This window comes from Euprymna scolopes, chromosome 25 (assembly GCF_053919585.1).
Source record: "Euprymna scolopes isolate OS-2025 chromosome 25, ASM5391958v1, whole genome shotgun sequence".
NCBI lineage: Eukaryota > Metazoa > Mollusca > Cephalopoda > Sepiida > Sepiolidae > Euprymna > Euprymna scolopes.
The window spans coordinates 70,572,159-70,589,042 of record NC_136506.1 but is presented as its reverse complement, the minus strand read 5'-3'; the positions used below and the strand labels follow the sequence as shown (position 1 = coordinate 70,589,042).

At 35.7% G+C, this 16,884-nt stretch overlaps 2 pseudogenes; one reads left to right on the top strand and one right to left on the bottom strand.

Annotated features, from left to right (window-relative positions):
- The first annotated feature begins 402 nt into the window (after positions 1-402).
- On the top strand, positions 403-519 carry LOC145247612 (5S ribosomal RNA; annotated as a pseudogene).
- A 6,344-nt stretch (positions 520-6,863) lies between these two features.
- LOC145247593 (5S ribosomal RNA) lies at positions 6,864-6,982 on the bottom strand (annotated as a pseudogene).
- Positions 6,983-16,884: the final 9,902 nt, after the last annotated feature.

Below are 16,884 nucleotides of genomic sequence, written 5' to 3'. Positions count from 1 at the left end.
ACTTAGGATGTTGGTCTCCTTCAATAAGTAGCCGATGTCTTTCTAGAAAGAATTCTGATTAGAAAAATATCAGAGAAACCAATGCCAACAATAGAATCTTGGGATTCATACGATGATGATGATCTCATCCTATGTCCCGTGATTCTGTCTAGTCAATCAAGATAGATAGCTAGAAAGAAAGAGAAAGAGACAGAGTGGGGTGAGAGGTAGGGACAGATAAACACCATAAAAAATAAGAGCGAGGGGGGTGGGATCAAACAATATACAGAGAGTGAGGGGGAGAGGATACGACTGGCAAATAGAAACAGTAAACGATGGGTTACTTCTAGGGTTAATCTATCTATATATATAAAAGCGAAAATGTATGTATGTATGTATGTATGTATGTATGTATGTATGTATGTATACGGCATAATCACGTTGATACACCGGTTCTCGTCAGATCACCGAAGTTAAGCAACGTTGAGCCTGGCTAATACCAGATGGGTGACCATTTGGGAATTCTAGGCGCTGTATGTGCTCTCCGCTTATCTTGGCATTGTTTCCAGTCGTCTTGTACCTCAACTTGCCATTGGTATGCAACAATGTCGACTCAGGAGAGGCGTGGTTAGAGGTTGCGCAACTCTTGCAACACAAATTTCACGCGCAGGCACCCTTACAGTGGGTATCCATAGTCTGTCAAGACTGAAGGAAGCCTTCATGTATGTATGTATGTATGTATGTTCGCTTTTTGTGTATGTCTTCAAAAGGCTTTTTTCCGGCAGACTTTTTATATCACGTCTAAATGATAATATCTACGACTTAACAACAGTGGTCGCCTCTCTATTTAATTTGCCCGACTTTGAAACGTTAAATATTCGCTATTTTCAGATCGTCGCGTGTTGTTTTGACTTTTCAGTATAAAAACAACTGGACTGGATTCGCACCGGATGTAAACGTCACCGCAGTAAAACGATTTGACCTCATTAACTGCGGAATAACGTGATGCTTCACTTTCACTTTTAAATCACTCTTGTTGGTGTTCAGGCTCAGCCTATGGCCCTAAAGGCGCCGGGTTCGATCCGACCTGTCACCTAGCCCCCACCCACTGATTTTTTTTTTATCCATTTTTAAAATCGTTACTTTTTATCGTTTTTTTTATATTTAAACAGGTTTAAGTTTCCTTTTTGTTCTTCATCATCCCCCTCCCCCAAACGCACACACCTACAAGCACCCGAGCAATGATTCAATCCCAAAACCAAGGAATATTCAAACATGAATTTTTTTCTTTAATAGTTTAATTAATATATAGGGAAATAAATGTTAATTATCTCGGCTTTAATATAATAATAGATTGACTCTATTTACTTGGCTCCCCACGAGGGCAAACTTAGACACAATGTCAGTTTTTAATGTGAGAAGAATTTATTTCCTCAAAAAATAAAGAACACTCGTGATTTGAAGAACAAAAAAAAATAATTACTGCAAAATGTCTAAAAGAATTTCTTCTTCATTAATGAAGATCAGAAAAGATGAAGTGTAGTATCGAAACAGATACTACACTCTGTTCTTATAATAATAGACTGCGTTTTTAGCTGCATCCAAGCATTTCTTTTATATGCAACCTGCATTATATCCCTTTCTATTATATCCAAGCTGCATTTATCTATTATATCTATCTATGATGCTTGAATTTGAAATAGGATTTTTAGATGTGAATAATAATCTCTAAGCATCAATCCGACAGTCTGTCAGTTTATTATGCTAAGTTGAAAAGAGCATTTTCACTGTTCTGTTCACTCTTCAGTTTTAAATAGCATTTTCGTTGGTCTGTCATGCTTAAGTTTGAAATAGTATTTTCGTTAGTCTGCCATGCTTATGTTTGAAATAGCATTTTCGTTGATTTGCCATGCTTAAGTTTCAAATAACATTTTAGTTCTTCTGCCATGCTTAAGTTTGAAATAGAATTTTCTTTGGTCTGTCATGCTTATGTTTGAAATAGCATTTTCGTTGGTCTTTCATGCTTATGTTTGAAATAGCATTCTTCAGTTGTAAATAGCATTTCAGTCGGTTTGTCATGCTTAAGTTTGAAATAGCATTTTGGGTTCGTTTATGCACAAACGACCACGTTCGTTCGCAAGTCGGTCTTTCACCCTGAAATTTTAAATAACATTTTAGACACTATTTCATGCTTAAATTTGAAATAGGAATTCTAGTCTGAAATGGGAATTTTAGATCTTCCTGTGCATTTTTATAAGCGGCTCTGTCGGTCAATCATTCTGCACGCCAGTCTGTCACACTGAAGTTTGAAATTGCATTTCTGTCGCAATGCAGATTTAATGGTTGCATTAAAAAAATTCATTGTTGTTGAATGTTTTGATTAAAACTTTTCTCTTTTTTCTCTTCTTTTCTTTTTATTTTTTGTCGAGATTTGACTTTACATTTCAAAATCGAGAAAATGGCTTCCGAGTTTAATACAAGCTGACAAAATGTGATGCAGATTTTCTTTCGTCTTTTTATTGAATGAATAAAATTAATCGCACAGATTTTACAAGAATTTTTAATTCAAAAGAATAGAAAACAAAAACATCTGTGTTTACTCACACCATTATCGAATTGCGATTATTTAATGAAATAAACAAAAAGCAAAAGAAAAAAATAATAATAACGACGAAGTGAAAATCTATATTTCAAAGTATACTTGCAGGATTCGTGTCCCAACGTTTCCCAGGAAAATATTAAACTCCTGCTGATACCCCTGAACTCCATCTTACTATTTTTAGTTATGGAACGATTCCAGTGAATTTTTCCCCTACGATTCCAATGCGATTACCGATTCTGATTCTTATGTTATCTCTATTTATAATTTAGGTATAGTTACAGGGGCTATTGTTTATTTTTTCGTTTTTTTTTGTTTTTTTTGTTTTTTTGTTTTGTTGTTTGTTTTTGCAATTTTTGGATTACTTTAAAATCCTATGTTATATGTGCATATATTTTCGCAAATGTGAAGACACATTTGTGGGGGAGAATGATCTAGATATTTTATAGGCACGGCAAAAAAAAAATATAGAAAAATAAACAAGTAGTTGTTTTTTTAACGAATTAAAATCTATTAAAATCGAATATTTTTGAGCGACTTCTTTTTCCAGAAAGATAAAAGCCTGAATTTTATCATATGGAAAGCAGAATAATATAAAACTTTTTTTTACTATTTTTAATAGAATTTTAAATTAAAAATTTTTCAAAACCACACCATTCACCGACATTTTTGTCTCAATCGATAAAACATTTAAATATTTTTTAAAAGGATTTTGAACCAATTAATGTTTGTTTTTTGTCTAAATAAGATTTAGAATGATTTGCAATAAGAATATGCAAAAATATTTTAAGTACCTGAATTTCAAATAATTACTACTTTTTATACCACTCTAGATTTCGCATAGCGAAAGTAAAAAAATATTAATGATAGTTTAAAAAAGTTAATGATAGTTTAAAATAAACTACAGAGGCCTTGACAGGGCTAAATAAACTTCATTTAGCCATGTATTTTTAACGTTTAACGATTAAGTGAATAGTTTAATTCTTTTTCATAAGCGATATATATATAATATATATATATATATATATATATATATATATATATATGTGTGTGTGTGTGTGTGTGTGTGTGTGTGTGTGTCGCTTACATAACCCCCGGAGTTAAACGACGATGAGGCTGGCCAGTACCAGATGGGTGACCATTTTGGGAATGCTAAGCGCCATATGTGTTGGAAACGACTCCTGTATTTAGTATCACGCTTGGTCCATCATAGATGAATTAACAAGAAATTGCCGAAAGAAATTATCGTATTTTTAGCAAACGTGCCGTAATTTATCGATTTTTTTTTATTTTTTTGTATCGATTCTTCAAAGCATTTTCTATTTAATTGCATATTAGCAATATTGGGCTTACTAAAAGAAAATTCTTAATTTATTATTCAAAGATTTAAAAGTAGTGTTTTTCGCAAATGAAAAAAAAATTTTTTTTTGCTAATCTAAAAGATAATAATTATTATTAACATATTCAACGAATTTCACACTTCAAAAACACAAAAGATGAAAATATTTCCTCCTATAACACAGAACAAGCTAGGTAACATACAAATATCCGTGCAGGAGGTCGCCAAGCTAATCAAGAACCTAGATTCCAGTAAAGCAACTGGCCCTGATAGCATCCCAATTATAGTGTTAAAAAAGCTTCGACCAGAACTTGCTCCCATACTTACGAAACTATTTAAGCGCTGCCTTAAGGAGACATGCTTTCCGACTCCCTGGAAGACCTCATCAGTTTGCCCTGTATTCAAGAATTCAGGTGATAAGTCATCTCCCTCTCAGTACAGACCAATAAGTCTCCTCTGTGTTATGAGTAAGTTGCTTGAATCAATATTAAATAGAGAAGTAGTCAACCACCTCAGCAGGAATAACCTTCTTAGTGACACACAATATGGTTTCCGCTCTGCAAGATCTACCGCAGATGTGCTGACGATTATATCCCACAGGATTAGTAAATCTCTTGACAAAGGCTTCCTTTCTAGGGCAATTGCTCTTGACATATCAAAATCCTTCGACAAGGTATGGCATAAGGGTCTACTTCACAAGATTTCCAGCTAGGGTATAACTGGAAATGTTTTCTCAATCATTAAATCATTTCTCTCCGATAGGCTCATAAGAGTAGTGGTAGATGGACAAAAATCGGAAGCCTGCAATATAAATGCTGAAGTCCCTCAGGGGTCAATCCTGGGCCCAACTCTCTTCCTGATCTACATCAATGACCTCCCTAAACACATACTTAAATCATTCGTTGACATCTATGCTGATGACACGACCATCTACGGCAACACATCAAAGGCTGTAAATGACAAAGTTCTCTCTGGTTCTCTCTCCTCTGATCTCGAGCGCGTGGTTCAGTGGGGGAAGATGTGGCTGGTTACCTTTAATGCATCCAAAACCAAACTCCTATCCTTACATCATCAACGCTCTGATCCCCATCTGGCATCAATTGTGATGGATGGCTCTCGTCTGAATGAGGCCCCGTGTTTTGACAAGATTCTGGGTTTGACCTTTACTCCTGATCTGAAATGGAACACGTACATCAAGTCTGTTGCCATGGTCGCTGGAAAGATGGTGGGATCCTTCTACCGCTCCAGAAGATATCTCACTACTGATGCAGTTCATAAAAGCCAAGTACGTCCTAGGATGGAATACTGTTGCCATATCTGGGCAGGAGCTGCTAAAAACAGCCTATCCTGCCTTGACAGAGTACAAAATAGACTTCTTTATGGCTTATTGGGGGATGTCCTTTTATCTACCCTGCAACCTCTCTCCCACAGAAGAGACGTTTCGAGCATATCCTTGTTTTATCGTTATTTCCATGGCAGGTGCTCATCTGAACTCTAATCTCTGGTCCCCCCTCGCCAATCTTTCATGAGAAACACCCGTCTAGCTGAATCCACTGTGAAAAATTCCCCCCACTCTATATCTGTGCCTAAATAAAAACGCGGATTCCATGAACAAAGCTTCTTTCTTAGAACTGCACGCCTGTGGAACTCTGTTCCATCTGCCTGCTTCCCACCGGACTACAACTTGGATGTCTTCAAGTCCAATGTTAACAAATTCCTAATGAACATCCCCCTTAAGTAAACACTTCATCAAATCTCCACACTAACGTAATGTACTTGCAATAACCCTTATCCCTGAGTGGGTTCCGGGCCTTGATAAGTGGTGATCACTGTGTAAAAAAATAAAAAATAAAATAAAAATAAAAGACATTCAAATTCGGACATTCAACCTTAAAATCTGTTGCGTGCGCAGTTTTTTGTTTGTTTGTTTTATCTACAATCCTCACAATACAATATATTTTGTTCAGTTTCGGTTGATTATTTTAAGCATATTTGTAACCACAAATAAAGAAGACAAAAAAATGATTATGAAAAAAGTACAATATTATAAAGTGTATTCTTCATTTAATAATCGGTGAAAATTTCGTATTTATTGAATAATTACTTGATTTTTGGTAGATTTTTAAAGAGAGACTCCATCAAAAATACTTACTCCCTCCTTTCGTTTTGGCCGTGCCTAATATTTTAATTTAAAATGAGCATTTATTTATTTACAAAAATAAAATATAAAATAAAATAAAAATAAAAATATAGGAAAATTGGCAAACGATATTACGATTCCGATACGGTCCAAAATTCCGATTTTTCAGATTACCGATTCTGATTAATCGTCCCAACGCTACTATTTATTCGATTTCTTTCTTCTTCTTTTTTTGACACTTTTTAAATATCAGTCTTAAGTACAAAAAAAAAAAGAAAACGTAAAGCATTACATGGATTTCTGAAGAAACGAAAAATATTACCGATTATTTAATGAAATAACTTAAACAGAAAATCATAAAAATGAACAAAGCGAAATTCTGTATTTCGAAACATTTCATTACTCCTCCCTCCCTTACTTTCGATGAGCCCCAATAATCAGCTGAAAGTTTCTGCAACAATTAAATTAATCTTTGGTGATAACAGCTTTATTGTGTGGCGTGATCTCTATTTTTTTGGATGACGATAGCGTCTTTGGTTAGTGACAGCAATTAATATAAATCTCTACAATTATATAAAAAGTATTGTGTGTGTGTGTGTGTGTGTGTGTGTGTGTGTGTGTGTGTGTGCGCGTGTGTGTGTGGAACCGTACTAACCCCATTTGGATTTAATCAGATTCCTCCGAAGGAGGAAGTTCCATGGAAGTATTAAATTTACAAGCCGTCTCCAGTCGCATGTATATCTCTGTTAGGGGAGATGACGACGTTAGGTTTTTGCAACTCTTCCGGAGAGGTGTCGACGTCCTCTTACATGCAGCTCCTGGAATTCCCAAATTGGTCACCCATTTTAGTAATGACCAGGTTCAACGTTGCTTAACTTCGGTGATCTGATGGGAACCGGTGTGTCAACGTGATTATGCTGTGTCTGTATCTCTGTCTGTGCCTGCGTGTGAGTTCATTCCATGTGGACTCAAAAATGGCTGGGCCGATTTTTATTAAATTTCTCACGAAGGTACTTATGTGTCTGGCGGTGTTTTGCATCAAAATGTTTTCGATATAAATATCGATAATCGATAATCGAAATAATCTCATGAAAAAAGGAACAGGCGATTTTAACACCTTACAAAGCCTAACATGACGAATGCATTTGATAAATGTTATTACCACACAAGCAATAAGGCCAGTCATATAAAATCTACAGTATGTTCTTTGATATGACAGGGGCGCGTTCGAAATGAAAGTTTCTGTTTAGAGCACAACTGAAGCATGATACTTAACTTTTGCATTTAATTCAATAATTTTATCAAATCGACAGTAGGTTCTCTACAGTGCAATGAAGACTACAATACATTGTGAACTTAGTCACTGCAAAGAGGCATATGAAGCTTCCTCTTAGTGCACCACCGCAGTAAGTTCCCAACCAGAGCAAGCAATCAATCAATTTGATTGAAAAATGGTCGATTTTTCCGATTTCGATGACAATAAAAATATGAGAGTGTGAAACACTGATGGATCATCATTCAACGTTGAGTCTCCTTGCTAGTTGGTTATAAATGTGGGTGGAAGAAGAAAATGAACGTATATTAAGCAGATGTATATGCATATTAAAATGGGAATAAGTAAAACATTGAGGAATATTACGGTCACCGGCTTGCAAGTGCTAATTAAAATAATAAATGGAGTTCGTTAATGAAAAATCAAGGAAAACATTATTAAATAACAAATTATGTATGTAACTATACGTTTACAAACAAGATAAAAGTCATTTTTGGTCAGAATGTTCATTTGGGAAAGTTTATGCAACTTGTGTTTTGCTAAGAAAATATTCCATGAATATCAGACACGAGATCTAAAGATGGGTACGTCTATATATTTGTTAGTGTGAATATGCATGTTTGAGTGTAATGGGTAGCGTGGCACTGTGCGTGCGTGTGTGTGTGTGTGTGTTGGTTTACCTTGTTCTTGTGTTTTAATTTTCTAATCGTTTTGTTGTTATGGGGATGTGGCATCCTGCCGGATGCCAGACATTCACACACTATACCAGTCACTCAAACTAAGAGATTCACCAGGTATATTCGACAGGTAGTTTTTGAAATTCTTTTTCATAAGTCCGGTTGCTCTTATTATTACTGGAATGATGAAGATCTTCCTAAGATTCCAGTTTCTTTTCATGTCGTACATAAGACTTTAGTATTTTGATATCTTTTTACTCTCAGCTCTGTTTGATCACCCCCCTCGCTCTTATTTTTTATGGTGTTTATCTATCCCTACGGCTCACTACACTCTGTATATTTCTCTTTCTTTCTATCCAGCTCTGTTAAGCCTAGCAGCATTAAAGACACTTACTTCAACTAGGAGTTAGTGTGTGTATAGATATACGTGAGATGATAGAGCTGTACATGAGTTTTGGAGTATTGTTTTTCGTTTCACCTCCTCCGACCAAAAGGTATGGGGAAAGTGGGAGCATATATTTTATGTGTGCGAAGTGTGCAATGTTTGATCTCTTAGGAACTCTTTTTTTTTTCTTTTTTTTTTTACACAGTGATCACCACTTATCAAGGCCCGGAAGCCACTCAGGGAAAAAGGTTATTGCAAGTACATTACGTTAGTGTGGAGATTTGATGAAGTGTTTACTTAAGGGGGCGGTTCATTAGGAATTTGTTAACATTGGACTTGAACACATCCAAGTTGTAGTCCAGTGGGAAGCAGGCAGACGGAACAGAGTTCCACAGGCGTGCAGTTCTAAGAAAGAAGCTTTGTTCATGGAATCCGCGTTTTGATTTAGGCACAGATAAAGAGTGGGGGAAAATTTAGACAGTGGATTCAGCTAGACAGGTGTTTTTCGTGAAAGATTGGCGAGGGGGGACCAGAGATTAGAGTTCAGACGAGCACCTGCCATGGAAATAACGATAAAACAAGGATAGGCTCGCAACGTCTCTTCTGTGGGAGAGAGGTTGCAGGGTAGAGAAAAGGGCATCCCCCACTAAGCCACAAAGTCTATTTTGTACTCTGTCAAGGCAGGATAGGCTGTTTTTAGCAGCTCCTGCCCAGATATTATTTTTCGTTTTTATAGGGGTTCACATCAGCCTGTTAAATTTTTGGTTTAAAAACGATCCCCCCCAATATATATATATATATATATATATATATATATATATATATTGAGTTAAAACGTTCCTGTGAAAGCTCTATTTTCTTTTAGAAGTGAATAGGAAAGTGCATCCCAACAAAGCAGAGAAAGAAAGGTGGCTATTCAAATCAGTCACTTCCTGGCATTCGTTCGAATCGCATCTCTGTTACCACAATTGTGTTTAAACCATCTGTAGGATAGAATAGTCCAATTAATATAATGTAACGTGGCGTGGCCGTTACTTTTTAGCTGTGTCACTACAGTTCAAACCTCTCTCGGCCCCCACGCCGTCTGGTACCGTCACAAAGGAACAAACAAACAAAAATACGTAAATATTTTCATTGGAATTCATTATTGAGATGAGTATTATTTATTAATTTATTTATTGCCGACTATTATCCTCATCTTTATTAGTTGTTGTTTCACGATGTTTTGGCCAACTTTTCCTCACCCAATTTATCTTGCTTCCTTTCATGACACAACTTCCGGTACACATCAACTAAACCTTTTACTAAACCTCCAATGAAAAATTCCTTTTCCTTGTGTATTCTAACCTTAATTGAAGTTTCCGTTTTTAACACTACTTTTACAAACCCATGTTCACATATCACTACACAAATAAAGAACATATCTGTCCTTTAGCTCATAGTTTGTCCACTATATCCAATTGCAGTGGCGTGCAGAGATTCTATATCAACTAACCCTAACCCTAACCCTAACCCAAGAACTCTTCTCAATTCTTTTAGCATGGCCACACCATCGGAGTATCCTGTTCTGCACACATTTACCTATACTGTCCAGATGTAATCTTCCTCTGAGCTCATCAGATCTAAGCCTGACTTCAAGGCTCCGATTACAAATTTATGTTAGCATTCTTATATTATTTTTACTCTATGCAATGCATGTCCGCCATTAAATTTATATTTCAAAATTATATTTAAAAAAAAATGACATTCTGAAAATAAACACACTATAATTTGTATTATTTGGACTATTTGGACTACTGTTCTCATCGTGAGTGTTATTTTTACAATATTTTAGCTGATGTAACCTCCAACCTTCCTTAAGTGTCTCTTGTTGAATTTGGGAATCTTTCTGTCAGTTTCAGAAATCTGCACAGAATTTTGGACAGAACCCTTGATTTAATCTAAGAAGGCAGTATGTTCTCATTGTGCTAGCTATGACCACAAGGACCCGTGGCGTAACAGATAAAGTACTAGGTAAATTCAGTTGTAAGTGGCACTCTTCTGGAGGTTGATAGTTCAATCCTCAGATTAGGTTGGGTGCTTCTCCAAATAATACAAATCACCAATCCTAATCTGAAAAATTCAGAAATATAAAAACGGTATAGTTTTTAAAAATAATAAAGTTAAAACAAAATTAAAGCAAAAACGTTCCCAGGCAACACCGTACTAGAATTAACTATTGAAGTTTTTTTCACGCATGGAGTTTTGTTTTTATTGTATCCCACTTACCCGGATATTACATGAATACCACAAAACAGGTATTTATTTATACAAGGTAGAACACTATGAATATGTGTAGTAGTAGCAGTAGTAGTAGTAGTAGTAGTAGTAGTAGTAGTAGCCAGTAGACACATAGGCCTGGCGATGCTCTTGAGCCGACTTTCTTTCAAAGTTCTCATAAGATGATCTTTGATTGTGTGAGATGAGGCTACAATGTCTCATTAAAAGGCTTTAGAAGCTGCGAGATTTGAGTAATTCCGACTGTTTGATGGGAGGTGTGACTAGTGCTTTCAGGTGACTTTAAGAAAACTTTACCAGTTATTCCCAGAGGATATAAAGCAGATGATTTGAAAATATGTTTGAAATCTTGTTTATGGCGGAAACGTGCCAAAAACTTTCTATAAATATGAGGGCACATTTACATGGGGATCTTCTGTCTGGACAAATTGCTGATAGCTTTTTGAAACCTCGAGGAAGACTGAATATGAAGAGTCAAGTATACGTTCAAGTTTAGACTCAAGTATACGTTCTAGTATTGTGATATTATGAGAAAGAAAGATAGTTTGAATATGATTGAATACGCTCCCAATTTGAATTTCTAGCGACAACACTCCATCGATCTCTCGCTCTGCCTGCCATTGCCTAAATCTATATATTAAATACCATAGTGCAATAGAATCCCGGATACGGCATTAAAAATTAGTAACAAAATACAGTGCAGTAGATCATACACATGTATATAACCAAATAACATTATAAATAACACCGTAAGTCGGGGCAAACACCTTAACCAGGGGTCACAAAACATCGTATTCTACAGCGTAACCTGAAAAAAACGTATCTTAGGGTCACCGTATCCCGGAGTTCTACTGTACCCGATCGCCTCACCATCAGGTTGTTCGGTAGACTGGATACAAAGAGAAGAAGCTATTCTCAGAATATTGAAGTTATTGAGCACTTGTTCGTTACTGCATGTCATTTCTTCGTGGGCAACGTCGATACCCCCACCCCTATCTAAGTATATGGAGAGGGGCATTTAGTAACTGTACTTTAATGTACCTATTTACTATGCCTCCCCACGGGACAGATACTACACTTTGATCTTGTCCCGAAGGCCAAATGTACTTTAATGTATAACAATTTTAAAAACAAAAGATACAGTAATCCTATTTAAAAAAAAAAAAATATACGGATAAAAACACAAAAATGTAATCGCTCTATAAAGAAGTACAGCAGAACCTCGGGATACGACATTAAAAATTAGTAAACAAATACAGTACAGCATAGAATACACATGTATATAATCAAATAACATTATAAATAACATCGTAAGGCGGGACAAATACCGTAATAAAGGTCCGGAAAACACTGTATTCCACATCGTAACCTGAAAAAAAACGTATCCTAGGGTCACCGTATCCTGGCGTCCTACTGGGGTTAACGTACGTATGTACATGTGCCACGGTTTCCAGACTATAAATTATTCGATCGGGAGATCCTATTTATTAGAAAGAAGGATAGAAGCTTATAACATACTACGGACATTAAATTAATACATAGAGACGCTAATTTAATGTTCGTAGTATATTATCACTTTCTATCTATTTAATAAATAGAGTCTCCCAATCACCGAAGACGGAATGCAAAAACAAAATAATAAAAATAAAAAAAATGATTTCGTACGTGAAACTAAAAATATCCCTTCTTGGTCTTCTGGCTAGGCTCCTGTTCTGTCTAAAGATGGTATAATGATATCGTGGGGTTATCATTTACGTTCGACGTCCATACAATGGAAATATGTCACAGACACTATAAGGATACTAGAGATAAACCGTAATAACCAGATATATTCTGACACTACATTAAGAACGTTCATAGAATGCCCAGCAACAGTATATTACATATGGGAGATGCTGCTGTGGAATTTCCACAGGTCCTGCTAGTATAATAATAATTCTTTAGTAATTCGTGGGGCAAAAGTTTTATTTATTTATTTATACTTTATTTGATACAAGTTTTACCAAACATTTCCATTGCGTCATCCAATTTCAATTTCAAAGTTTCTTTCATGGCGTAATAATGTCACTTGCAATCAAGTGAAATTGAATCTCGAAAACCAATGTCTGCGAGGAGATATCAGACGACATATAACAAAAATTCAATTTCCGTTTGATTAAATACAAGATCGAATCCGATTGATTAAAAAGCACTTGATTAAATCCATCTTTTTTTTCTATTTGGAACCATCGGTTAAACTAGTTTGGTTTGGTTTAGGTTTGGTTTGGTTTGGTTCGGTTTGGCAGAATATCAAATCTTTAAAGATTATTGAATACGGAAGCATAATACTTATTTAAACAATTCATTGATTATTTTCCACGGCATATCAACCTTTTGTGAATTATTTAATTATTTGATGACATGGTGAAAAATGATCTGACGGATGTGTAATATGAGTCTTAAAAACAGATTTAGTTTTGATGACGTCAGCCTGCTCGACTGAACTCAATCAATTGTTCCCCTGTCAAACTTTCACAAAAAAACACTCAACTAGCTACAACCACTATATAAAATTTCCCCCACTCTCTATCTGTGCCTAAAATCTAAACACAGATTCCATCAACACTGCTTCATTCCCAGAAATACCCACATGTGGAATACTGTTCCACTGGTCTGCTTTCCGGTTGAATACAACATAGTAGTCTTCAAATCCAATGTGAACAATTTCTTGTTGAGCTGTCCCTATAAACAATCAAATTCTACTCAATTTAAACCATTAACAATTACTACACTACCACCTTACATTTATTAACTCTTATCCTCGAGTGACCTTTGGGCCTTGATAAGTAGTGACTCCCAATTAAAAAAAAAAGATTAAATCTGGAGAGTATAGAAAGATTTCTGCAAAACAGAAGACTTCGATGGTATGACTACATTGAGTGAATTGGTGATAGTTATTGGGTTAGTAGATGTAGGACAGTTGAGGTAGCAGGTCCAGTTCATAGGGAAATGTCAAGGAAAAGGTGGGGGGGAAGTGATGGGATTGTACTTTAGAAAAAGAGAGATAAATAAAGATCTGGCCATAGATAGTTTAGTTTGAAAGTCAATTTCTTAAAGCCGTTCAACATATTCCAACATATAAAATAGACGTTAAACCGAATATTATGCTGCTGGTGATGAAGATGCTGATGATTAATGAAAAGCACAAACGATCGCAAACGATGCATTGATGTTTGTTTGTTTTGTTTTAGGGTATATCAACGTTTGTTATTATTATTTAATACAGAAGCCTATTTAAAACGATTAATTGTAAACTATTTACCGAACATCATAAAACTGCTATTTTACCCATAATTTTGTAGAAGAATTCATACCTTTTCCTATGGTATTAGAAGAATATAAGAATATATATATATATATATACGGTATAGTATTATGAGATTATAAGAATATGGATGGATTTGAATCAGGTTTATGTATAAATCGATTTACCATTAACATTAGAGACATGTCATAACATGTCATGCATATCTTTATATGTTTACTAGCTTGGGTTCCCGGTGTTGCCCGGTGTTGCCCGGTGTTTGTAGATGTATGTTGAGCAAAAAAAATAATAATAAGTTGTAATACTCAAGCAGGCTCGAACTCGTGACACAAAGGCAGAAAAGAAAGTGGAGATGAGTGTAAGGGTGTTGGTTGAGCAAAAAAAAAAAAAAAAAAAATTTGCGAGCGCAAAAAAAAAAAAATAGGAGAAGTAAGCAGGTTCGAACCCGTAACGCGCCAGAGGAAAAATACCATACTTTTATATTAATTTATTTATTGCGGACTATTATTCTCATCTTTATTAGTTGTTGTTACACAACGTTTCGGACAACTATTCCTCTGGCCTTCGTCAGGTGGTAACCGCGACGGATAGGAACTTTGAATCACCTAATTGCATTCTCAGCAATCACTGCCATCCGTAGTTGTTGTCGTCTCACCACGTTTTGGCCAAGTAAGCCTATGGCCAGCTTTGGGTAGGATTAAAAACGCTATCTTCAAACAATTCTCATCTGGAACCGTAGAGATTCAATGTCTCTATCAACTGCGCCATGGGCCCAAAAGGGCGATCAAGATTGTGTCTCTTCGGAGCCCGTGCCGCAGTTGACAGAGACGTGGTGAGACGACAACAAAACGTGGTGAGACAACACCAACAACTACGGATGGCAGTGATTGCTGAGAATGCATTTAGGAGATTCGAATTTCTTATCCGTCGCGGTTACCACCTGACGAAGGCCAGAGGAATAATTGGCTGAAACGTTGTGAAACAACAACTAATAAAGATGAGAATAATAGTCCACAATAAATAAATTAATATAAATAATACTCGTCTCAATAATGAATTCCAATTAAATAATATAAAGGCTTTTGATAAAAAAAAAGTGCGTTGAGTTTTTCCTTTCTTTTGTTTCCTTGCTACAGAGTCTACAGCGTGTTGGGCCTTTTAAAAAAAAAGGTGTACACAGTTACACATTGTTATGCAGAATTTCAAGTCTCACCACTGAATTATGTTCTAAGATTTTCTATAGTTTTATTTCATTTGGTAAGGTTTTGATTTAGTTTGGTTTGGTTTGATACAGTTCGATTTGGTTTGATTTGTTTTGTTTGGTTTTTACATAAATATTTAATTTTGCAATTCTGTGAAATCTATCAAATATGTTTGCATATACATAAATAAGGGATCTGATGCAGCCGTGTTTTTCTTACAAAAAAAAAATGTTAGCGATAAAGTTACTCTATATATACTTTATAGATATATCGGTACTAATGAAGCATTTTGGCGTATTCTGGGGTTTCCTATTCATGAAAGTTCTCCTATAAAACAACTTGTAGTTCATCTTGAAAATGGTCAGAGGGTTTACCTCACAAACGAAAATGCTGTCCAAGTCGCCCTAAATCCAAAAGATACAATTTTTAATGCATTTTTTAAATTGTGTGAATACGATAATTTTTCAAAAACTCTTATTTATAATCAGGTTCCATCTTATTACATCTTTGTTTATCTCTCTTTTTCTAAAGTACAATCCTATCACTTTCCCCCCACCTCTTCCTTGACCTTTCCCTATGAACTGGATCTGCTACCTCAACTGTCATGACATAGGAGAAAACGAGGAACTTATGTGGAGGATTATCCAGGTGTAAAATTTGACACTACAATTTAAAGAGTTTACTCTGTGCACCCAAGTCACCGGGAATGTTTCTTTTTGAGATTGCTTCTTTATGAAATAAAAGAACCGACTTCATTTTCCTTTCTAAGAAATATTGATGGACAACCATTTGACACTCACAGGGAAAACTGTTCGACGTTAAATTTATTAGATGACAATCAGTGGGCCAGAACTATAACTGAGACTTCATTGTCACACACACCTGTTTCTCTAAGAATCCTTTTTGAAATAATTCTTAAAACGTGTGAAGTAAGTAATTGATTAGCATTGTGGCAGAAATATAAGGATGATTTATAAATATCAGCAACAAAAAGATTCCCTGAGAGAGAAATAGGATTTAGTGAAGAAATATATAATTCTGCATTGATTATTATTGAAGACCACATGATCGCCATGGGAGCAGAGGAGCTCTGTAAATCTGAGTTACTTGAAACTCATCGAAGTGAAGTCAATAGCTTCTTCACAGATGTTTTTTTTTTTTTTTAACACAGGAATCACCACTTATTAAGGCTTGGGGGCCACTCGAGGATAAGGGTTAATGGGTATACATTAGTCAATGTGATTATAGCGTAGTAAACATAATTAGTGGGAAGTTTGTAAATTGGATTACTTAGGGGGACGTTTCATCAAGAACTTTCAATAAATATGATATTTATTCGCTAACAAGGTTCATTAATGAAAACATGCTAAAATTTTTGCCAGACCAACAAGGTGCGTATAGAACAATCATTGAGAAAGTGACTACTCAGAAAAGTAGATTATATATTTTAGATGCACCAACTTACTGCTGGCCAAAGTCAGATAGAAAAAGGAAACAGTCTCAGCTGTGTCAAATTCTGAAATTGTTGCAACTTTACTCCTTGGAGGTCGAACAGTTCACACATCATTTCAGTTACCTTTGGGTCTGGGTTCTGTCGGTGGGGCATTAGAATACGCTGACTGCCCCCCTGCAGAGGGTAAAAGTCCCTCAATGGGGGTCCTGGATATGACCTTAAACTATATCCAGTGGTGAGGCCCCAGCTTGTGGGC